This window comes from Protopterus annectens, chromosome 1.part0, assembly GCF_019279795.1.
Source record: "Protopterus annectens isolate FY-2018-M chromosome 1.part0, PAN1.0, whole genome shotgun sequence".
Lineage (NCBI taxonomy): Eukaryota > Metazoa > Chordata > Ceratodontiformes > Protopteridae > Protopterus > Protopterus annectens.
In genome coordinates this window covers 1,966,337,498-1,966,362,750 of record NC_056725.1, presented here as the reverse complement: position 1 = coordinate 1,966,362,750, position 25,253 = coordinate 1,966,337,498, and positions in this window count along the sequence as shown.

Genomic DNA, 25,253 nt, shown 5'->3' with positions numbered 1-25,253 from the left:
ATGAGGCAACAGAAAGAAAGAAGCGGTTACACCTGTAGTGTTTGCAGTCTTTGTTTAATATTTTGTTAGTACATACCTGTCCTGACTGTTTACAATATCCCAGTCTTCCAGACTTTCACTGTCAAATGTGACAAGACCACTTTCATAACTTATGTCTGTTTCACTTTCCATTTGACTTAATATAATGTTAGATTATCATTACATCTAAACTCCTTTTCAGCTCACTAATATATGTCTTTGTCTGTGGCAATTCTGGGAAATTAAATTATTGCTATCAATACCTTTGTTTTAGGGTCAAAATTTATACAGGGCCTTGTTACACTGTAACAAGTTTAGTTACTCATGTAACATGTACATGTAAAGTATTTCATTTACAATCATTTTCATTTATTTATTTATTTTTATGTTTTGTACACCAGCTGGCATTGCACACCATTGATTGACAGCGTTCAATAGCACTGAATTGCATTTCACCGCAGAAGGAGTAAACTGACTTTTGGGGTATTAGACCAAGTTCCAGAGAAAAGAAGAGGGGGAGATTATAGCAATCATGTTGAAATAAGGGAGGTAGAAAGGCAACTGAGGTTAAGAGCTGATGTCTCCCTAGGTTTAAATGTGACTATCAATATTACGTGTTTCTTGAAGGAACGTAAGTTAAAGGCACGTTAAGAATTAATTGCTTTTTGATCTGGCTTGTTTTATTTAACTGTTTGATGAATTTTATCGGTTGAATATGTGTATAAATTTTCATTTGGTTTTTAGTATTTTGTATTTCTGAAGAAGGTTTTACAAAAGCAGCAATTAAAAGTTTATTACACTAAAGATCCTTGGTTTGGTTCCTGCACATTTTAACAGTTTTTTGTTTTACTGTATCCAATTAACTCTTTTTAGTGCCCCCATCCTTTCTCTCTTTTTTGTGGGGAGTTATTTACTAATAATATGCTGTTTGCATAAATTACTGCTGAAGAGTTAATGATAAACATCACAGAGAGGTAGACTGACCACTGAGTCTTGGCCAGCCATACCTTCACAGAAAGCAGCACAAACACTCAGCACTTCAGGACCACAACCTGTCGCTGCTGCCTCCAAAACACCTGCCCTTCCTGCTCCAAGTGCGTCATGGAGCTCTGCCCTGGTTGCTGGTGGAATGATAATCTCCAGGAGTTGTATTAGTGTTGATTGAGATGTTGTCACCCAGCAGGAGCTGACAGGGCTGGTGAGAATATAATGATGAGAGGCCTCAGTGCATGTATCAGCAGGGTTGAAAAGGACCTGAGTCACATTGCAAAGATGATGCCATTCCAGCACTGATCCAGGGAGCTGCTAAAAGAGACAGTGATGACAAATCCTAGGGTAAAAATTAGATTCTCAGTGTTGTCAAACTGGACATGGGTACATCTCTAATGTCCCTTACCTATCTCCAGTTTTAGTGTCCCCCAAAATTTTGTCTCCATCTTTATTTCTATATGTCTTGTGTGTATGTGAATGCTTCCTAACCTACCTACCTGATCATCTCATTCATAAATAAGCACCATTCCCAAAATTCCTCTGTCCTCCCCAAAAATGGGTACCTATCCATCCCCCCAAAAATTGAGCCCCATACATAGCTCTTCACTTTACCTATGTGTCATCTTCTCAAAATTGATTCAGTCCACTTGGTCATACAGTATTTTTCTGTTGTTGTCACCCATCACTGTTGTGGTGACTCTGCATAGTCATGAAATTGTATGTACAACTGTGCATTTCCATTGTGAAAAAGTGGAGAGATATATGACCCTTCTGCAAATTCATGTAGTCTTTCCCTTGTGTGCTATCCTTTTCTTGCCAGCCCTATTTTTGCCACTGTCTTATCCACTCCTTTTTCATATATCTAAACTGGTAAAAAAAATGGATTCATGCACAGCATACATGGCCAGAAATGTCCCATGGAAAAGCCATTTAATCTTAAACTAAAAGCATTATTTAAGAAATAACATTGCACCTTGACAATACATTTCTGTAGAAAATAAATTGTCCAAAGTCTTGTTTTTCTAACAGAATTGAGATGTTCTGTATTTCAAACCTAGCACATCAGTATGATACAAGGGCATTAGCTACATGCTTACCATCATATAGTATACAGTCAGTCCTGTGAGCACTATAAGTATGCAAATAAAGTGTGAAATCGTTAGCATTCCTGAATACCAAAATCCGCACTAAGTGTAGGGAATGGAAGCATAGTGTATGGACCTACACAATTACATACACACATTCTAGCAATGCAAGGATGAGTATTGAGAAGTGCTCACTATTAATGGCTTTCAGGCACCTGTGATTACTATGACTGCAAGAACAATCAGCTTTCACAGTCCCCCTCTTTGATATACACTAATGAGTATCTATCAGGGTGAAGAGACTTAAAAAGTCTGAAAGTACATTGACTGAGTTAGGAGATCCACAGTCCTAATACTGAAATGCTGGTTTTAATTATCCCAGTTACTGCCACTTACTAAGAAATGTTGTTCATATTAAAGGGAGTAATTTAAGCATTTATAAAGATAACATATGGTAAAATAGAGATAGATTTGCTATTATAAAAGCATAAATGATTAAATGAGGCACCAGAGAGAAAGAAGCGGGTACACCCGTAGTGTTTGCAGTCTCTGTTTAATATTTTGTTAGTACATGCCTGTCCTGACTGTTTACAATATCCCAGTTTTCCAGACATTCACTGTCAAATGTGACAATACCACTTTCATAACTTGTTTCTGTTTCACTTTCCATTTGACTTAATACAATGTTAGATTATCATTACATCTAAACTAATTTTCAGTTCACTAATATATGTCTTTGTCAGTGGCAACTCTGGGAAATGAAATTATTGCTTTCAATACCTTTGTTTTAGGGTTAAAATTTATACAGGGCCTTGTTACACTGTAACAAGTTTAGTTACTCATGTAACATGTACATGTAAAGTATTTCATTTACAATGATTTTTATTTATTTATTTATTTTTTTGCACACCAGTTGGCATTATACACCATTGATTGACAGCGTTCAATAGCACTGAATAGCATCTCACTGCAGAAGGTGTAAACTGACTTTTGTGGTATTAGAACAAGTTCTGGAGTATAGAAGAGGGGGAGATTACAAAAATTATGTTGAAATGAGGGAGGTAGAATGGTAACTGAGGTTAAGAGCTGATGTCTCCCCAGGTTTAAATGAGACCATCAATATTAAGTGTTTCTTGAAGGAACATAAATTAAAGGCACTTTAAGAATTTATTGTTTTTTGATCTGGCTTGTTTTACTTAATTGTTTGATGAATTTTATATGTTGAATATGTGTATAAATTTTCATTTGGTTTTTAGTATTTTGTATTTCTGAAGAAGGTTTTACGAAAGCGGCAATTAAAAGTTTATTAAGCTAAAGATCCTTGGTTTGGTTCCTGCACATTTCAACAGTTTTTTTTTTGTTTTTTTTTAATGTATCCAATTAACCCTTTTAGTCTCCTCCATCCTTTCTCTCTTTTTTGTGGGGACTTATTATTTATTAATAATCCGCTGTTTGCATAAATTACTGCAGAAAAGTTAATGATAAACATCACAGAGAGGTAGAATGACCACTGAGTCTTGACCAGCCATACTTCACAGAAAGCAGCACAAACACTCAGCACTTCAGGACCACAACCTGTCACTGCTTCCTCAAAAACCCCTGACCTTCCTGTTCCAAGTGCATCATGGAGCTCTGCCCTGTTTGTTGGGGCAATGATAATCTCCAGGAGTTGTATTAGTGTTGATTGAGATTTTGTCACCCAGCAGGAGCTGACAGGGCTGGTGAGAATATAATGGTGAGAGGCCTAAGTGCATGTATCAGCAGGGTTGAAAAGGACCTTACTCACATTGCAAATATGATGCCATTCCAACACTGACACAGGGAGCTGCTAAAAGAGACAGTGATGACAAATCCTAGGGTGAGAATTAGATTCTCAGTGTTGTCAAACTGGACATGGGCACACCTCCTGTGTCCCTTACCTATCTCCAATTTTAGTGTCCCCCAACATTTTGTCTCCATCTTAATTTCTATCTATCTTGTATGTCTTGTGTATATGTGAATGCTTCCTAACCTACCTACCTGACCATCTCATTCCTAAGCAAAATTCCTCTGTCCTCCCCAAAAATGGGTACCTATCCACCCCCCCCCAAAAGAATTAAGCCCCATGCATAGCTCTTCACTTTGCCTATGTGAATCTCAATCAACACTAAGTGTGATGTGCATAAATCCAATTTATTTTGATCAGTTTAAATGTATGATAAAGGAGTGGATAAGAAAGTGGTGAAAATGGGGCTTGCAAGCAAAGGATAGCAGTAGTGGGAAAGACTACATGGATTTGCAGAAGGGTCATATATCCCTCCACTTTTTCACAATGGAAATGCACAGTCGTACATACAATTTCATGACTATGCAGAGTCACCACAACAGTAATGGGTGACAACAACAGAAAAATGCTACATGACCAAGTTGACTGAATCAATTTTGTGAAGATGACATTTTTAAGCCAACCTATCTTGGTTAGATATTCATGTTGGTTGCACTCTTCTACCCCCTATTTTCAGCTTTAGCAAGCAGTTTATTATACAGAGCATGACAGATTAATGACATTTTAATAAGTAAGACTAAAACACCACACATACATTCCTACATGCCCCACCAAACAGTGTTGCTATTCCTCTCTGCATCTGTCTCTGTCTATCTCTGTTCAACCTTTCTGCTTCATTAAATTGTCATTATTGTTCAATTGTGTTATTTTAATGCTGTTACTAGTAATTCCTTTGTGGCATGATGTGCTCATGCACACATGTCTAGAAAGATCATTAAATAATTTCAAGGGTTCTAATCAGCCATTGTCTAAGTGTTAATGAATGTTTCCGGTACACTAAGTTATGTGCACCTGTTAGTTACATATTGTTGTGAGCCACCGTTATCCTTCTTCTGTCATAGTTTGCCCCTATCCCCGTGTCACCCTGTTGATGTATCCTCTTTTTCTGTATCTCTAATCTTCCACCTCTGCATTTGCACAATGTCTGGTGATGGGCAACAAACACAACTAAGGCTAAATGGAAGTACACAGCTTATGGGAGTATCTTGGTATTTGATTGCCTTAATCCGGATTACTCACATCACTGTGCTAAGCTACGTTTGGTCAGTTTAGTGTACATTTGAACAAGATGAAGAGTTGGATATATCGATTTCAGTGTCAGTAGTGTAATGAAGATGAATACATACATTCACTTTTGCTGAAATCTGCTGTCAAATAGTAACTGTCACAATTATAGCTTTCTATGTGGTGTGCTGTAAAAATGCTCACATATAAATGTTTTTCTTTGCATGTTGTAAATGTTTGAATACATAAGGATGAAAATATATTTCAGGATGTGTTATCTGATGCTTGTGGATGTAAATGTTGGCTACAGCTTTAGTTAACACATCATTGTTCTGCTGCTATATTTATGCATCTGATACCTATTGTGAAGCCTGTCTTGTACAGATGTTTGCACAGAAGTCGGCAGAGAGCAATACTGCTAATTACCATTGTAAGTTCAACATTTTAAGATATGATTAAGCATGCATTAACACTTTTCCATCAGCAGTGCAATTTAGCTTAGCAGCGCTGCACTCAGAGTACAATAAAAATAAAGAGAAAATCAAATAATTATCATTTTATGTTGCACAATGTCTGTATGTCTGTATTGTTTTTGTCAGCAAGTGATCTTGATTTCAGAAATTATGCTGACTCATTCATTTAAAGTATATGTCTGCTCTACAGTGTTTAAATTTGCACTGTGCACCAAACTTGGTTAAAGTATTCTCACAGAATCCATCACTGTCATTCTGCAGTGCATTGTGCTTTGTGTGACTTGCATATTTGTCTTGCCAATGCATATAGTGCAAGTATGAAAAAAATGAAATGTGCAATCATCCCGACGTGAAGTCACAGGAATGTTTGATTGATAATTCACTGGTTTACAACAGTCAATGTGTATGCCATCCAATTATGTGCAACATGTCAATGTCCTTACAGTAAGGATAGTTTCCACTGCTCAGTAGAGAAGTATGTCATTACAAATGACAATCTGAGTAATGTTACATTCTCCTGTGCACACATATGCATTTGTTGCACAGCCTGTAAAGCATAGTACAATCTCTTCCAAACACTGGATTTTACAAATGCCCAAATGTTCAATTGTATTTCTATTAAGTTGTTTAAGTAGCTGTACAGGGCATTCATGAATACTTCTGCATAGGTCTAGGTGCTATCGTGATTGGGGAGGGGGGGGCTTTAAATTTTCCTGTGCAATCACTTAATAGGAGGTAATTTACCTTTGAAAATTTATTTAGGGCTTTAGGGTTTGATGGGGTTACTATCATTACATTTTCCAGAATTTTAATGTGTAACATGTTCAAATACATAACATAAAAAAGATTTAAATTTTATATTTTGGAGAACAGTCTTTTTATGGAAATGCATGATTTTATAGAGAAGGTTCATCACACCATGCATTAACTTTACTATATTGTTCATTGTTTACCTATCACTACAGTGGGAAAAAGGGCATCTGCCCAGCCAGACCAACCCGGTTAACAAATAGCAAATAAATAAATAAATTGAGTAGTTTTTTGCATTGGATGCATGTTTTTAGGCTACGTATTTGAACATGTTACATATTAGAATGCTGGTACTGCAGCTTTAAGAATGTATTTGCTATGTACTGTAGTTAATTTTCTCATTTCTTAACTAACCAATGGAATGGATGAGTTTTACTGTATAATGATAGTCTATGGCTGTGCCTTCTATTCTGATGAAGTCTCCTTTGTGGGATGAAAGCAATCAGTTCTGAATAAAACATTTTGCTTTTATGTATTCTGGCCCCTTGTGGCATTATTATTGGTTGGTTTTGGTCTGTGATATAATGCTACACTAGTTTTCTGCATACTGTTATTTACACAACTTTTGTTAAGAGTTGTAAAGCTATGAACTGTGATCGACTTATGGTCCTTATGGGATGGACTGATTCCAAATGATAAATATAAGTCGTATTCGCTTATGAAATACAGTTGTATTCCGGATGATGCAATATGATCTGTTTTGGATACTAGAAATCGACCAATAATACTTGCCCTATTTTTGTCTCTGTCAACCCTACTGGAAATATTTATTACATGGACAAGATCACTGAGATATAATATGGACTTGATTGTATTTATGATGCCCCAGTCAGTATTGAAATCATATCTACAGGTTGTTTCTGAGTTTGTGTTGTTGAATAATGTGTGCAGTGAGTCTCCAGTAAAGCTTTGGGTTTGTTATGGGGAATGTCCAGGACTATGAGTTACTTGGGCCCACAGTCTTAACTGTAATTAAGATGCAACTTGTTTTTTTTTTTTTGTTTGTTTGTTTTCACAGAAGGGCATTGCTTTTCACAAAGTGTACAGTTAAGATGTCATTTTGCCGAAGATTTTATGCTGGCTCTCCTTTTGGTTCTTATGCTTCCAAAGGCATATCTGATATCATGCTGAAGACTTCCTAATTAAATATTCCAGCTTTCTACTCCAACTTCCTGACTCAGTTCAAATGCTGATCATTGGACAGCTGTGAATCTCTATTCACTTGACTGGCAGAATATATGGCCTCAGGCCAGATAGTATGACTTCAAAGCCGGCCATTGCCCTTTAGCTCAAGATGATTTGGTGCCAAGTTTACTTATGAGAAGCCTTGTTTTTGAATACAGTTATCATTATGGATAATCCATAATTCACAAAAGTAAGTAACAACCAGTACTGTGGATCAGATCAAGCCCTTATCTGCCCAGTCAGGTTAACCTAGCATTCTTCATATAATCATTAAAGTCTCACAGTGAGCAGTAATTAGTACCTTAACAGACACCATTTTCAAAGTGTCCCCAAAGCCACAACACTTTTACTAGCTGGTATAATCAATATGCATAAACGACAGCTATCAATTATCCAGTCACTGAACTGGAATACAGCATTTACATATTTTTCCACAGGTATGGAAAACACTGCTTTGGGTGAGAGTTTTTAAATGCTTGTTAGTGTACATAGTTAATGTTCAAGGTATGAAATCAGTTATAGCATATAATACAGATGAAACAGAAGTGCAAAATAGTGTAGGGATATTAGATCTTAATCATTAACTGTGCAAGATACTTTTGCAGCAGTTGAGAAAACCACTTTTATAGGCATTCTGGGGAAAACTCAAACAGAAGTTGTTGTATGCAAAAATATAAATATAAATAAATAAAATATACGATGTTAAAAGCATTAAGACAAAACAGCTACTGACAAAACAGAAAAGGTACTGCTAACATACAAAATAGTATAGCATTCTAAGAACAACAAAGTTGAATATAATTCACAAAACAGTCAACTAAGATGCATCTTACACTTAAATATTGTCTTCTACTATGTACGATTTCTGTGCTTTAGATTTGAAAACTGTTTTAGAAGAGTTCTACAGTAGACTATATAATAATGTATTACAATGACAAGCAGCTCATATGGATATGCATATTTTTGACATCTAGTTAAATTAAAAACAGTAAGAATAAACTATTTCTTTTCATCATATAATCCATTACAAATAAGCATGAACAATGACTGCATATATAAATAGTGCATCATGAGCATTTGTGCAAAGCAAATTACAAAACTATAGTAGAGATGAACATCTGGCATTAATCCCTTACAAGCAAACAGAGGCATAACTGCAAAGCCTGCAGATAAAATTGAATCATTTGCCATATTGACTAGCACAAAAAGATTCAGGAACTGAAAAAACAGACAGATGTTACCTTTTCATAAATGTTTGATGACAGATCATATCTATAATGAAAAGGAGCATAAACGGCATAATGTATGAACCTGTCAACACCCTAAAGACTTTTCTAAATGTTTATGTCTTCTTCAAATGAAAACAATAATGCAATGCACAGAAAATATTCAAATATTTATTCTGCTATTAAAGATCACCTAAGAGGATAAAATCTACATTAAAATCATTTCAAATGGGTATTTCTTCAGTTCAGCAAAAAACATTGTTTTTCACACAATGTCTTTAGAAAATAAAGAAGCAAAATTCCTCATCATATAGAAATATGTCTCTTCCTGCAGTAAATTTGTGACACAGATTTTTTTCAAAGAAATAATGCCATAGCTTCTTCTGCCTAAAACTTCAGAAAACAACACTAGCGTTACATCATCTGTCACTAATATAACAGTATTTATTTTTCAAGAGAAGAAGAGACATTTCATCAAAGATGCAATACCATTGTCTTTAGAATATTGCCATCTACATATGTTTGCCAAGCTATTTAGAGAGTCCAGCTCTGGAGTCAGTAGATTGTGTATATTGTGTTGATTAGAAGGTAAACATAAGTTAGATGCACTTTGAATTCTAATATATAAAACATGTCTCATGCTTTAAATGTGTAGTGACCCACAATACTTTAGCCATGCACAGCACAATGTATATGTTAATCAGGTAAGTTCTCCTTTAATGTAGCTTTATGGATATGCTTATTTTTGCATATTCTTATAATAATTTTATGAAATTTTAATCACAGGGGATACATTCAAACTATAAGCTGTATGTGGTAAAACAGTCAAAACAGTAGCCTTGCTTGCTCTTCTTTTTTTCTGGTTGCATTACTAAAAATAAGACAATAATAATAATAATAATAATAATAATAATAATAATAACATAAGACTAGTACTTATTATACAGCAGGAATTTCTTATTGTAACATTTGTTAATGTCTGTTATGCACTTCACAGATAAAGATTCTAGTTGTCTACTGATGTACTATGTTCTTCATCTGTAAATATGTTGTAAGTAATTGCTATGTAAATTGTTAATCGCTATGTAATTCAATGTAACTACTGTCTGTTTAATTTAACTATGGAGCTTTTCTCCCCGGGCCTCCGCTGAAAATGGACCTACGTCCAGTTGGACACACCCACTCAACAAATATAAATAAATAAATAATAAGTAAATACATAAAAGCAGCCTTAATTTTTAAAGTCGCAAAGAGGTTTAAATGACTTAGAATTAAGGTATAATTAAGTCTGGTAACTTGTAAGGAAGACTTTGCCTTTTTGCCTAATATCACTAAGTCGATATGTTAAAATCTGGCATGATTTGAATCTACATTGAAACTAATTATCCTATATTCAAGATATGAGGCCAAAGGCCATGGAGCACATGTAAGAATATATGCTGTCCTAGGCCTGCAGGCATGTAATAGGTCACCTGAACCAATGCACACACTTCATAAAAAATGTTCATATTGATCACATCAAAGTATATACTGAGATATAAATTTAAGAACTCATCTGTTTGTAGAGTAAGATAGTGTTAATCTCTGGTGCTAGCACTCAGGATATGACTAAATACTGATCTTTTCCTTGCAGGGTCTGCTGGGTGTGGCACATATGTGTATTCATTGGTCAGTTCTTCTTTCTTGGGGTGGGGCTGGTAAACTGACTGCACTATCTCCTTCCTTGCAGAGTGCAGGCAGCTACTGATTACAATACAATGCAATAATGCGACTAAGAGTGCATATGATCCTAGTGAATGCTGGCAAATGATCATGTTACAAGTACAGAAGGGACATTACAAGGTTAAACTGTGAGAGCAAGACTGCATGGGACCGCCAACAGCAACCATAGTATACACTCATCTGTTCCAAATATCTTTTGCCCCATGACTCTGGGAGCTGCCGTGCCTTCTCCTAAAGACAGTAAATTCCTGGCATAGGCAAACATTATGGTTTAATAGGAAGGGAAATGAATGGGCAATTTTTAGAAAAGGCAGAGTTGAAAGCAAGCCGTAGATACTGTTCTGTCTAAATGTATTTCTTGCTGCTACGCTTCACTTCTACAATGTTTGTGCACAAACATTTCCTAGAACATTCACTGGCTGTACACATCAGACATTTTACATCTTTTTCTTTTCCAAAACAAAATTAGGTATCCAGCTACGCATACCATTTGTGCAATGCATTGTTGCATTGCCCATAAATGCACTCTTCTTATCACTGACAAGACTCCATCTTCTAATCACTGACAAGACTATCCAGACACCCATATGGTAACAGGAGATGATATTTCCTCTGTGTAAATATGGGACAAAAGAGTCCTCCATCAACCAGGCTAGCCTTGTTCATAGTCCCATTCCACATTTTACATCACTCCTAGTATTTGGGTATTCTTTACTGGGCTTTTGTGTCACTTAATTTTATTAAATAAATCCAACTAGTGATCATGGACGTTAACTGTGCTAAGAAGGATTTGGCATCATAACAGACATCTTACAAACCTTGCCTCATTTCCCTCTTTAACTTTAGTGCAGTTTCAATGTCCCAATACAAGCATCACTTTTACTTTAAGTATTCTTTAATATGGTTTTCAATAATTGACACCAAAAACATGTACTGAAGACAAAAAAAAAAAAAAACAATTTACACCGTTTACTGATATTCTCAGTTGATTTTATGGTCTAATTTTCCTAATCTTCTTCTTCTTCTCTAGTTTTTTCCCAGTTAGGGGTTGCCACAGTGGTTCACCTGTCAGCTCATGATTGGCAGCAGAGTTTTATGATGTCCAGTTTCCATCCTGGTGCCCAACCTTCCACAGAAGGCACACATGCATGCACTCATTCTTGACCTCTCCATATCCATATTGGTCTTAAAATGGACTCACAACACAAATCTTGTAGCTAGCACAGATGGTTAAGGCTATGGTTTCATTCTGATTTATTTAGGGAAGAAGCTGAACCTGAAAAAAAGTTTTTGAAAAAAGGGAAGAGGCTGAAGGCGAAATGACTAATGATGAGCAAAGTGGTAATGCATACATGTGTGACATATAGATAAAACTGAGATTAGAGATACTGTGATAAAAAATAAGACATGGGATTGAATAGAACATGAGCATTCCTTTTTATCTGTTTAAAACTGAACCTGCTCAGCCACATGTGCCTGCTGTGTGACCTTGAGCAAGTCACTTGACCAGATATTGCTCCCAGGCCACCACTGGAAAGTGACTTTGTGTCCATTGGGTCTGTCTGGTAAACCAATGGGTATTTATAATAATAATAATAATCATCATCATCATCCTCATCATTATTATTATTATTATTGTTGTTGTTGTTGTTGTTGTTGTTGTTACTTAGTGGTAGGTAGTTTTTGAAATTTCATTTATGTGTTAGACTGGTATTTTAAATTTTTGTATTTTATTTATCCTCTGGACATTGAGCAACATCTTACTATGTAGCATCATTAATCTGTGCAGAATTAGCAGTACTATACATGTGCAGATTGATTCACTCCGGCAAATATCTGGATGGATGGCCCACTTTGTTCTTCTCCCACACCGATCCCCAACCACCCTAACTCCTCATGTCATAAACACTCTTGTAACCACATAGACTTTCAGTTCCAAATGTAAATGAATTGCAAGACATATGCTAACCCATATTACAGACAATGACACTTTAGTGCATGTGCATAAAAACAAAGGGGACATTCATAAGTGTGGGCAGTATGGAGGTACCAAACCCCTGTCATACTCCATGAAAGTGCTGGATAGGGTGACTAATAGTAATTATTTTATCTCAGATAATATGTTGCATGTCAAAATTAACGATAACTTTACAGTTTTGTACTGATGATATAATGAAAGAGGGCACAGGACAGCATCTGAAAGAGACTTTCAGTGCATTGTCTTGTGTTAGAAGGACCATAGGTATTTTGAAATAACAAAAAAGCGATGTTTAATATCAAGAAGGATGAAATATCATTTATTAACTATTTAGTTAATGAATACAGGGGGTGTTCTGAAATACTTGTGACAGCATAAATCCTGTTTTTTGTCCTGATAAAAAATAGATAATATAATTAATGGATGGCATTATAAAAGATATAATCAGTGGGGGAAAAGGCCTACTTCAAAGGTATGTGAGAATGATAATACTAAGTAAAGTAATTTATGGTTTGAGTTTGACTCTGATTTATTGAAGGAAGAAGCTGAACCTAAAAAAAAGTGTTTGAAAAAGGGGAAGAGGCTGAACGCGAAATGACTAATGATGGACAAAGTGGTAATGTATGCATGTGTGAAGTATAGATAAAACTGAGATTAGAGATACTGAATAGAACATGAGCATTCCTTTTCATCTGTTCAAAATGTAACCCATTTAAATTAGTAATACATATGAAGTGCTGGGAACAGAAGGTAATGAGGGAGTAAGTGTTGAGTCCTATAATATGAATATGGAGGCTTTTGTGGAGTCTGTTCAGATGACAGTACAACCATGTAAACATGGATGAGAAAGCAGGGTAAGAAGGCCAAATGTAAGGGAGGTGGATAATATATCCATTATCTCTATCAATGTTAACAGTTTTAAAGGTGATATCAGGAGGGTATTAATGTTTAAATGGCATAAGGAAAGATGGTGGGACAAAATTTATTTGTTGGATAGAAGATTTATAGCTAAAGGAAAAGAGAGCACTTTGAAATATTCTGAAATGTGAACTTTATAGATCAATGAAATAGGCACTTGCTCTGGGATGGCAGTTTTATTTAGGATAGAAATATGACAGTTATGATCATAATAAAAATACAACCTGGTAGAGCAATGCATAAATGTGAGATGGAAATGAATATTCAGGTTGATTCCATTTTATGTATATGTTCATTATTCTGACAGATTATTATTTTGTTTTACAAAATATAATACCTTTTAGTGGAAAATATGGAAATAGAGATGGGCAGTTTAAATTAAGACAATCAAAGAAGAAGAAGATTGCTTCAAGATGTGAGATTATGTAGAGAATTTGTGAAGATTGTGGGCGTGATGGTAGGCAAAGAAGGAAGAGTTAGAACAGAAATAGATTTTTTTCTGTTTTTAAGAACTTGATGGTAAACTGGCAATATATGTTAGGATTTTCTAATGATTGTGTTACTTGGAGAGTATTTAGCATCAATGATGAGGTAACTAGAGTAAGAAAAGGATTATAATATTGACAGCTGCATGGGCAGATACAGAAAAAAATGGAAGGAAATGGCTAGCACTTTACTGAAGCAACACTTCTGTATGAAGGAATTACATACATACTGGACTGAATTGCAGATGACGTTTAATGAAGAGTACAGGAAAAATTACTTCTTTCGGAAAAAAAAGATGCAGAAGAAACTGGAGAAAGAATATGAGCTGATAGTTGCTGCATACGATGAGCTGAAAGACGTACACTGGCACATAAAGGAGAGAGAAATATATAAAATGAATAAAGAATGAAAAAAAAATTGAAGAAGTATTTTGTTAAAGAAAAAAGAGGTGACTGTTGAGATAATGGATTGTCTTTTACGTAAACACATGCACACACACACATACACAAAAACACACACACACACACACACACACACACACACACACACACACACGCGCACACACACGCACACGCGCACACACACACACACACACACACACACACACACACACACACTTTAGTTGCACATGGTGGATGTCTTTGTCTTTTGTCAGATGTTATAATGGAAGGAATGGAATGGTACATTATTGAAACTATCCCAAATTACATTTCTTTTGTGGGTGTGGTGATTTTCAATATTTATTGATGGACTAATCTAAAACAAAGATGTCCCCAGTGTGGAGAAGAGAGGCATAATAAACAGCAAAATCTGCTTTAGTTTAAGGAAAAGGGGGTGGGGCTAAGCATGTATACGTTAAGTGCATTTTGGAAATGTAGAATATTGAACAAAGTGCTAAATCTGAAGAGCGTGCTGAAATTACAAAACATGATGATTTTCCCATTATGAAAGAGGGAAGGAAAAAGATAAGACTTACTTGATATTTAAAGGAAAATTAAAGTAGTTTAAATCATAACAATATGAATGAACCTTTAAGTTATTTGAAACTGTTAGAAAACAGGTCTAGAGTTTTTGTTCCTGAACAAGACAGTAAATAAACTATATCCAGCAAGAAAAGCATCAGATTGCCTCTTCAAAGGCTTCAGTAAACAAAAGGAAAAGAAGGTAGAAAAAAAAGTTTATAATCATACAGGTAAATGAAAATGATAATGTTCATGCAGTGTAGCCAGAATGAGAAGTAACTTAAGAAGCCTAGTTATTTCAAAGTCATGTGACCTTAATATGTAGTATTTAATGTGTTTAATAGACGATCAGTTTCTGGCAGAAAATGAAGTGAATGGTTGTTAAGACAAGCATTTGGCATGAAGAGTGTAGTGGCTTGTGTTTATTAGTTAAGATTAAGAAAGTAAAGCTATTAGATGGCTTAGTTATAAGAGGATGTAGGGCTTTAATGATTGACTTGATGAACAGTAAAGGATCTTCCTGAGTAGTGGTTTCATAGATTCATAGTTATTCCAAGGTCAATGAGTCTTACATCCATTCACACCTAGCCAGTACATTCCTTCAGACTCTGCTTCCTTTCCTTCAGAAGCAATATTAGTCAGCCCAGGAGTAAATATTTGAATACCTATCCAGTCACTGAGTTAATGTTTAAAGGAAGAGTGTAAGTCATACTGTTTAACATGCAGGAGAAATTTATTCTAGAGGTTTGGGAGGTGATGGGTTAACAACCTGTCCCTCCTTCATGTTTTACCTGTTGGTAAAGATTTGGGTAATTTGATCTATATTGTAAGCGATATTGGACTTGCTAAGAAACAGGAGGTCTGTGACAATTGGATCGCTAATGGTGCATTAATTGTGTCAGAGATCTCCCCTCAAAAATATGTAAGACACTAATAAAGGAATAGAGTCTCCAGCTTCTCTTGGTAGTTCAGGGACTTTAGACCTGTAATCTTTTTAGTTAAGGACCTTTGGGTCTTCTAAACTGTGTGATATGTATAGTGAGATACAACACAAAGGCTACATTGTAGAATAATTGGGATGATCAATGCTAAGTCTATGAGAGTGATTACTTGTTTATACCTTGAATATATTCCTCTGACAATTAATTTAGCTGAAAACAAGGATTTCCAGACAACCATTGTTGCATGATTGTCAAAACAGGGAGCTATCAACCCAAGTACCTAGGTCTCTGACTAATTTTCATTTCATAGTTGTGTGTTACTTATACAGTATGATGAAGAGATAGGATATCTACAAAAAGTGATGATACCACTCATTTAACATTTAGTTTAAGTCCATTTTAGTACAGCAATAGCTTACTAGGAAAATTTATTTCTGGAAGGTTTGGATGTCATAGGCTAAATTAATAGCAACATTGAGTTTGCAGTTGCTTGCAAATTTTGTTAGCCAGACATCTTATCTTCCTGGAGATATGATAAGTAAATACCAAAATGATGTGGTCCCAGCTCTGAATCCTGAGGGGCACTGATGGAAAGCAAAGGAAGAATAAAAAGTGGAAAATCGATAAATGAATAAAAGAAAGCAATATTTTTTGCATAATTTCTATTAATAGGTTTCTAGTAAAAATTAATAAGAAATATGCAATGTGTGAGGAGAGGTAGTGTGATTTAACAGAATGTGATACTGAAGCAGATGTGATTTTTTTTTTGTTTTTGAATGTAATGAATCAAATAGCATTGGCAGAAGGTTTATCACAGATATAACATTGAAGATATAAAAATGATTATGAATTTGATACTATATTGTGATTATGAAAGAAAGTAGATCAATAGAATATGAATCATGGATCAGATTGTTATGATAGATGTGTGGATTATTTGGGTAGAAAAATGTTTAGAAGTGAATGAAGAGATTAAATATATACAAGTTTGGTTATGGCAAACAGGGAGGTTAATAAGTAAGTTCATTTAGCAATATTGTTCAATAACTAAATGTAAAGCAATTTCCATAAGTACAAAAATAGTCCTTTTATTTTATTTTGTGATTGATATCATTTCCTTGAATTTTTCATGGTTTGTACACATTGTTTTCTTTGAAATTCATGATATAATTTAATAGTTAATTTTCCGTATTCAACAAACTTCCCTGCAAGAATAGCTTATTCTTGCACGGAAGGGATCGTTCCCGTGCAGCATGGCAGAGTGCCATGCATATTCATGAAGGCGCGCTGCAGTGCTCTAGTGTGCAAGTGAAGGAGGCATGTCTGTGCAGTGCACAGATACTACACATGCCCCCTGCACTCAGAAAGTGCCATACAGCACTTTCTAATTCATACTGGCATAATATTAGAGCATAGCTCTAATATTATGCCAGTATTTCAGTGTCCATGGACACTGAAATATAAAATAGATAATCTCAGTGTCCGCAGACACTGAAATAAGACTGGCAAGCAGGAAAGCAATACAGGGAGTATGTCGCAGCTTCTGTGACACACCCGCTGTATTGCTAAGGCACCATATTGCACATCGGCATCCTGCAGAAGCATTAAATGTGTGCAAATGCACACCGTACCTGTCAACCACACAGATCTTTGCAGAATGTCCAGATCTGTATACCTCTTAACTTCTTAATGCCAGAAATCTGGACAAATCTCAAGAAAATGGGGGGACAAATAGGGACATATTTTAAATATTGCCCTTATAAACTAAGTTGCTAGTGAGTAACAGGGTTTGTTTTAACATTCTGAAGGCTTGAAGTCTGAAACTCAAATGGTATGTCATTATTTAGTGACTTCAGTCCTGAGATCATCCCAGTGACTTGTCAGGAAAAAAGGAACAGGCCAAAAATATGAGCCAACAATCTGGACATTCTGTGAAAATCTGTACAGTTTAGAGGTATGCAGATATGTGCTCCAAATTCATGGTCCATGGTCCAGAACTTGATGGTGATCTGGTAAACTAGTGGAAAAGCATTAACAGTGAAGTGAAAATTAATGAGAGTCATTTGAGTTCTAGACATCATACCCTTAAGAAAAGCCATGCTACATCAAAGCCTGTTAGTCTATCAACGTTCTTAGTTTGTAAGACCAATACACAGATAATGGTGCAGAAAGCAATGAGCAAAGTCCCACAGTAAATAAAAATAAAACACATATGTAATTTTTTTTTCTGTCCGCAATAAAGTTTAAGAGTAGCTGAGTGGGAGTGCACATCATGCAGCTATGCTCAGCCTGGATTACACATCCCAATAAGCTAAATAGAAATATACGGCCAAAACAGTGCAAAGTGAAATAGCATAGTGGTTAGAGGTTTCACTTAACAACCGGGCATTCACAATTCGAGCCCCCATTCAGTCCATTAATGTTTATCTGTTAAAAAAAGCACAAAAATGTATTTTGTTATCAGTAGGTAGTGAATAATATATATATTTCTTAACCAGGTAGTGTAGCAGGTCCAAATGTGAGGTGTCAGTGTAGTACAGATGTGAAACCCCCATATTAACATGTGTCCCATACAGCATAGCTACAAAATAATGTATTGTAATGAAAGCACATAGGGGGATGTAATGGAAGGTAAACATACATATCATAATATGTAATTTATGAGGAATCAACTCCACAATGCCGATAGTCTGTAAAAGGAAAGGTGAACAATGGTAACTTGTGTTCTGCTATGCTAAGCCAGAATAAGCATTGCTTATATGTAAAGTCTAAGCAAGAACTAGCATAGCTAAGTGGATTTGCACTCTGGTAAGCACTGCTTAGCATCTACCCCTCTAAGCAGTGCTCAAACCAGCTAAGCGGGTTTGTCAGGCACTTAGCTTACATATTCAAAACCATCCAATCACAGCAAAAGGTGAAAAATCGGCCATATTTAAACCTCACAGGCAGGAATACAGCTTATAACCAGCTGTAACGTCCCACTATAGGCAGAATGGCTGGTGTTAGACAGGGTATGTGCTTTCAGGTGCAGCGCTGGGGCATAAAGGAGTCCATTGTCATGGAAGGACTCCTTGTTAAAAACCATGATGTGAGACTGCTGCAGGACCAGTACCAAGGCTCCCAATACAAAGCAGAGGCCTGGGAAAGTCTCGTCCGTGATCTCACCAGTGCCAATGGCATCCCTTGGGCTGGTGAGCAGGTCCGGCACCACTATGCCAACTTGAGGCAGAGGAAGAGGGAGCTCTTGGACCAGTGGGTCCAAGAAGCACTGCAGAGAATTGATGTCCCAGGTGTGTGTAAGTATTAATATCAATAACTGTTTACCAAAGTCCAGTCGGTGTATGTGACGGATAGGTATGCATAAATGTTTCTCTATCTTCATTACAGCTCCAGCTGAGTGGACTGTAAACCAGGAAGCCCATGCAAGCAGGTTGCAAAGGTTGCGTTGCGAGGCTAGTGAGTAACAATCTAGCTTGTAGTAGTCATACTAAATAAATATAAATGAGTAGAATGTCACCTTGCAGTATTAAAAATGGGTATGGTTTGTACCGAATAAACCTGACAATATTACAGTAATAGTCTCATATAGGTTATATATAAATAAAACTGTAACTGCCTGTCTATAGAATTCAAAACCCTGGACTGGTTGTGTTTACTCTGGTATTGCATGAATTGAAATGTGTACAGGTTATGCACAGCAACTATAGCACTGAAAGCATTAAACAATCAATTCTCATCTGACAAAGTTAGTGCCTCTGTAAGAAACAACTGTTTTCCACACTGTGCTATGTCAAAAGGTATGTATAGGAATGTATGTATAAGAATATTGTAATTACAAGGCCAGATTGTACAACCAAGAGAGAATTAGACAGTAAACATTCACGCAAATGATAGCAGTTTTTCAATAGCGTGTTCTGATGTAACACAAAGTTGTTGTGTTTTTAGCAGAAACTGCCACGGTTTGAATCCCGGGAGTGGTAGTAAGCTGTATGCATAATTTCACCTAGGATTTTGTGAATATGTGTAGAAACAGTCAGGTAGTGTTAACAGAAATTTCCTCCACAGATCATCCAGGTATGAAAAGGTATAAAGTAGCTATAAGAAGGATGCAGTTATACTGTGTCCAGCACCCATGGTCCATCCCCATGGCTGAAAATGACAGCAAGATAAGTACATACACCAAGTGGTTTCCCCCAAGAAATGTTCAAAAGTGTCATTATGTCACAGCTACTGGTCCCTGCTGCCAACACCCAGGGTGACCAATAGAAATCAAGGCAGAGTATGGCAGTAGCACACATACACACACACACACACACACACACACACACACACACACACACACACACACACACACACACACGCACACACACACACACACACACACACACACACACACACACACACACACACACACACACACACACACACACACAGTATGAGTGCATATATGTAATCCTGACTATGTGAATATGGGTAGAAACAGTCAGGTAGTGTTAACAGAATTTCCCTCCACAGGTCTTCCAGATAAGAGAAGGCATAGAGTAGCTATAAGAAGGCTGCAATTATACACTGTGTACAAACATGCCACTGCCTAACCCAAGGCCATAGGTTGTTGTAATAATACCTGTAGAGTAATGATTATAGTAATGATCATTAAAGCTGTGATCATTGCAAGAATCTACAGTTGTCTCCCTCAAGAAATGTTCAAAAGTGTCATGCTGTCACAGCTATTGGCTCCTGCTGCCAACACCCAGAGTGACCGATAGAAATCAAGGCAGAGTATGGCAGTAGCACACAAACACACACACACACACACACACACACACACACACACACACACACACACACACACACACACACACACACACACAGTATGAGTGCACATATGTAACCCTCAGTAACAGATAGGGATGGTGAGACAAGGAAACAAACTGCTCGTACCACAGGACAAAATGTTTATTCACTGAGCAATAGACTTCTGGTTAAGCGCTTTCGACTGATATCCCAGTCTTCCTCAGAACAATTGAAGTGTGCAAAACAGTCATTCTTATACACTTCTCCAAATCAATGATTATTAAATTAGTTAAAAACCGCCAAAATGTTTAAAGACATATTACCATGTTTCAATAGACATATACAAAACATTCATCACGTCCTTTCTTTAAAACCAAACAGATCAATCACTTACTAAACTAAACAATTTTATCACTACATATAAGTAATTGTATAAAAAGATATGTATATATACAAAATAAAATCTATACAAGTAACATCTGTATGTCAGAAATTGTTCCCAAAAAAATTAAATTAGTATTATAGTTATTGTTGTCAATACCAACCTGGTAGAATTAAGGAAATCACTAAACCAGGATACTCATTCTAGTGCTAAAAAAGGTTTGATACTGATAAAATCGTTCAACCCAGGTGATCTCGTGGAGTCCGTTAAAATTTGCCATTTACTTTCACAAGAGGCTAGTTTCATTTTCCAATCCCCACCAAAAGGTTGAACAGCCACCTGTTCGATGATAGAAAATACAAAGTTATGGTCATCCCCTTTGTCCAAAATGTGCCTATATAAAGCATTCTTGGTGTCATGTTTGCCTATTTTGTACATATGCTCATAAATGCGTTTATTAAGTTGTCTCTCTGTCTTGCCTATGTAGTGTGCATTGCATACATTGCAGACTGCCACATATACAACCTGCTTTGATCTACAGTTACCACTCTTACTTTCAATAGTGGTGTGGCACATGTCGTCCAATGTGATTGTCTTGTTACGGTTGATGTACTTACACTGCTTGCAATTCCCACATCTAACCGTACCCTTAGATGAACCATGGGTGTGGGTAGTGTAATTAGAAGTTTCCAATAACCTTCTTAAATTAGGGGCTGTTCTATATACACTTCTAGGTTTTGAGCCCAACAGCTCATCCTTGTCCAAAATTCTAAGTGTTGTCCAATGCCTTTCTAATATTTCTTTAATGATGTGTATATTAGGTGTGTACGTCAGTACGCAGACCCTACTTAATGCTTCTTTGTGTGTCCCCTCTTGTTTAGACATCTGGTATGATCCTAAAAGAGGTGGAAATTTCCTTCCCCATTCACTTGTTACATATCGAATGACATCCAAAACCATCTTCTCAGGATAGGCTCTGCTGATGAACATGTCCTTGATGGTATTGAGTTCTGCTTCCAGAATGGTCTTGTTGGATGACATTCTGGCTACACGTACACATTGCCCTTTTATAACATTTTGAAATACGTAGGGAGGATGGTTACTGGTGTAATGAACATAATCGTTAGAAAAAGTGGGTTTTCTATAAATCCTAGAAGAAAACCCATGGTTGTCTTGACTCAAATGAACATCCAAAAAAGAAATCTCATAATGGTTGAAATCATGAGTGAATTGCAGAAATGTAACAGTCTTGTTTAAATATTCCATAAATTCGAGTAGTCTATCCTCAGAAGATTTCCACAGGATAAACATATCATCCAGATATCTGACGTAAAGTGAGATGTCTTTATAAAAACTGCTGTTGAACAAGTGGACATACTCCCACTCGGCCATGACCAAGTTGGCGAAGATGGGGGCGCAAGCTGCTCCCATTGCCACTCCCTTGGTCTGCCTGAAAAACTCCCCTTGGAACGTGATGTAATTGTGGTCCAACACCAGTGACATCATATCACAAATGAGACTGATCTTCTCCCAAGTTGATGTGGTATATCTAGATAAACTTTTCTCAAAGTATTCCAGTCCCTCAGACTTGGGGATGCTCGAAAAAAGATCAACCACATCCACTGTGGAAAAAATCAAATTCGCGTCCCATAAATCACCAGTGATTGCCCCCAAAAATCTCCAAGAGTCTTTGATGATGTGGGGTATATTGTCGTAGACATTCTTCAACCAGCTATCAATCAATTTCCCTAGTTTAAACGTTTTAGACCTCGAACCTGACACGATAGGTCGAAAAGGGGGTTGGGAGTTTTTCAGGCAGACCAAGGGAGTGGCAATGGGAGCAGCTTGCGCCCCCATCTTCGCCAACTTGGTCATGGCCGAGTGGGAGTATGTCCACTTGTTCAACAGCAGTTTTCATAAAGACATCTCACTTTACGTCAGATATCTGGATGATATGTTTATCCTGTGGAAATCTTCTGAGGATGGACTACTCGAATTTATGGAATATTTAAACAAGACTGTTACATTTCTGCAATTCACTCATGATTTCAACCATTATGAGATTTCTTTTTTGGATGTTCATTTGAGTCAAGACAACCATGGGTTTTCTTCTAGGATTTATAGAAAACCCACTTTTTCTAATGATTATGTTCATTACACCAGCAACCATCCTCCCTACGTATTTCAAAATGTTATAAAAGGGCAATGTGTACGTGTAGCCAGAATGTCATCCAACAAGACCATTCTGGAAGCAGAACTCAATACTATCAAGGACATGTTCATCAGCAGAGCCTATCCTGAGAAGATGGTTTTGGATGTCATTCGATATGTAACAAGTGAATGGGGAAGGAAATTTCCACCTCTTTTAGGATCATACCAGATGTCTAAACAAGAGGGGACACACAAAGAAGCATTAAGTAGGGTCTGCGTACTGACGTACACACCTAATATACACATCATTAAAGAAATATTAGAAAGGCATTGGACAACATTTAGAATTTTGGACAAGGATGAGCTGTTGGGCTCAAAACCTAGAAGTGTATATAGAACAGCCCCTAATTTAAGAAGGTTATTGGAAACTTCTAATTACACTACCCACACCCATGGTTCATCTAAGGGTACGGTTAGATGTGGGAATTGCAAGCAGTGTAAGTACATCAACCGTAACAAGACAACCACATTGGACAACATGTGCCACACCACTATTGAAAGTAAGAGTGGTAACTGTAGATCAAAGCAGGTTGTCTATGTGGCAGTCTGCAATGTATGCAATGCACACTACATAGGCAAGACAGAGAGACAACTTAATAAACGCATTTATGAGCATATGTACAAAATAGGCAAACATGACACCAAGAATGCTTTATATAGGCACATTTTGGACAAAGGGGATGACCATAACTTTGTATTTTCTATCATCGAACAGGTGGCTGTTCAACCTTTTGGTGGGGATTGGAAAATGAAACTAGCCTCTTGTGAAAGTAAATGGCAAATTTTAACGGACTCCACGAGATCACCTGGGTTGAACGATTTTATCAGTATCAAACCTTTTTTAGCACTAGAATGAGTATCCTGGTTTAGTGATTTCCTTAATTCTACCAGGTTGGTATTGACAACAATAACTATAATACTAATTTAATTTTTTTTTGGGAACAATTTCTGACATACAGATGTTACTTGTATAGATTTTATTTTGTATATATACATATCTTTTTATACAATTACTTATATGTAGTGATAAAATTGTTTAGTTTAGTAAGTGATTGATCTGTTTGGTTTTAAAGAAAGGACGTGATGAATGTTTTGTATATGTCTATTGAAACATGGTAATATGTCTTTAAACATTTTGGCGGTTTTTAACTAATTTAATAATCATTGATTTGGAGAAGTGTATAAGAATGACTGTTTTGCACACTTCAATTGTTCTGAGGAAGACTGGGATATCAGTCGAAAGCGCTTAACCAGAAGTCTATTGCTCAGTGAATAAACATTTTGTCCTGTGGTACGAGCAGTTTGTTTCCTTGTCTCACCATCCCTATCTGTTACTGAGTGGTTTCGTTCTAACATATGTAACCCTGACTATGTGAATATGGGTAGAAACAGGCAGGTAGTGTTAACAGAAATTTTCTCCACAGGTCTTCTAGGTAAGATAAAGTATAAAGTAGCTATAAGAAGGCTGTAATTATACACTGTGTACAAACATACCACTGCCCAACCCAAGGCCATACGTTGTTGTAATAATACCTGTAGAGTAATGATTAGAGCAATGATCATTAAAGCTGTGATCTCTGCAAGAATCTACAGTTGTTAATTGACATCTGTCTCCCCACCTTATCTTCACCAATAATCTAAACACATAAATTAATGGATATGTTTTCCACCAAACCTACGATTGGGACATGTGTCCAATTATTCTGCAAATGTTGAAATGTTTTGCAATTAATGTTCCCTCTTCAAATACTATCATTGGTGGCCTGTTGTTATCAATGTAACCTGCATGCCAGTGTAATGCCCACTGTGGTTCCATATATGCATGTGTTCTGTTTGCTATGCAAATGTTCCAGATCTGTTGTTTTGGGTTATGGGAATACTCATGCATGCTGTTATACCTAATCCCGGAATGTGTTTACCAATACTAAAGAACATATGTTCTAAAACTGCAATACCATAGCACATCTTAGAAGGCTAGTCATAGCAGGTCTGCCTCTCCCACCTCATCTGACCATGGCACTGG